Raw genomic sequence first — 1,597 nt, 5'->3', positions numbered from 1 at the left:
TAACAATTGTGAGTAATATCTAAGATGATCACTTAATTTTTAATAAAAAAAATAAGTAGTTAAAAGTGATTATATAATAATAAGTAATAAAAATCAGTAATTCTAAATGTTAGAGCAATGAAAAAAAAAATACATTTTTCAAGGTCCAAAATCAAAATATAATAATTTTGTATGAATTAAAAATATATTCAAGCCTTATTTATTTATTTATCAACACTATTTACAAGGGATTACTATATGTTTCATAGTTGTGACACATTTTTCGTTGTTCTCTACAAAACCGTTTTTTACTTGTTAAATTTTTACTTTTTAACTTTTTTTCCTGATTTTAATTAATTAATTAATCAAAATGATTTTTTTATTCAGTTAATATGTGCTACTATTCCCACTTGCAAATTTTTTTTTACATGTTCTAGCTCTTTCTAAAAATTATAAAACCTTTGAGGTAGAATATCATACATCTAGGTTGAGTGTGGGAGTTGTGTTGTTGTAGTGTGGCACCCATATGCTTCTTTAAAAATAATATCTTATGGCGTTATTCTCAACTACTACACATATAACAAAGTTTCTTGCCCTCATCCAAGTCTTTCAATCTTGGGGACATCTTATTCCCAAGAAGATGTTCTTTCATGGTGACCCTAAGTTACTTTGCTCTTTAGGAAGGTAAAAAAGTTCTGCAGTAGATAGTTTAATTCTTGATAGGAGTCTAGATGATGATATAGGACACCAAAGGCATGTTTTTGTAGATTTTAAGAAAAAAAACATATTGTTTGAAAATATAGAAAAATATAATTTTGGTTTAGATAGTGTCGTAGGTCTTATAGTTAGCTCCAAAGGGGTTCAAGAGGACTCTAAGAAAATAAAAGTTAATAAAGATAGGCCCACCTCACAAATAGAAAAGGATAAATATTAAATAAGTTAGATCTCTTTGATGATCATCAAGAAAACAACACTTATAATGTTTGTAATATACTTTATTTTGCATCTATAAAAGAGAAAAAAGATTATGCTTTGAATTTGAGGGAAAATCCTCTCAAAGAAAGACGGTATGATGGAATTAAGTCCAAGGGTCAATTTCAAAATGAACTAAGAGGAGCAAGTTAGGTATAAAAGAGGAAGATTCAAGTTCATGTTGAGCTTTGAGTTACTAAATTGTAATTCATATATTCTTTATTATAAATATTTCTTTATTATTATTATTATTATTATTATTTTGACCTTGTATTTTTTTTATCAATTAGAATATGTGAAGAAAAAAAAGACATTAGACCACTAGATCCCTCTCATTCTAGTATATCAGGACTGTTATATCTAATATGCACTTTGGTAACTTCTATGTTCTTCTCAAGGGCTTCCATGTTTGAGAAAAAAAAATATGAGAGAAGCTTAAAAGAATCCATAACTCTATCCCTTATTTAAAATCAATCTTATATTATCAATTTTTATATATTAAACTAGAACATCTATCTCAGAGAATACTTTTTAGAGATTTTTTTTAATGACAACATTTTTAAGATTTTTAACTTTTTATATAATTCAATTTTTATTTATCATATTCATCTATGAATTAAATTTTAATACTCTTAAAATAAATTTG

Source organism: Cajanus cajan, chromosome 2 (genome assembly GCF_000230855.2).
Source record: "Cajanus cajan strain Asha chromosome 2, NIPB_CcT2T_4, whole genome shotgun sequence".
NCBI classification, from domain to species: domain Eukaryota; kingdom Viridiplantae; phylum Streptophyta; class Magnoliopsida; order Fabales; family Fabaceae; genus Cajanus; species Cajanus cajan.
The sequence above is the reverse complement of the archived record's forward strand: the minus strand, read 5'-3'. Positions refer to the sequence as shown.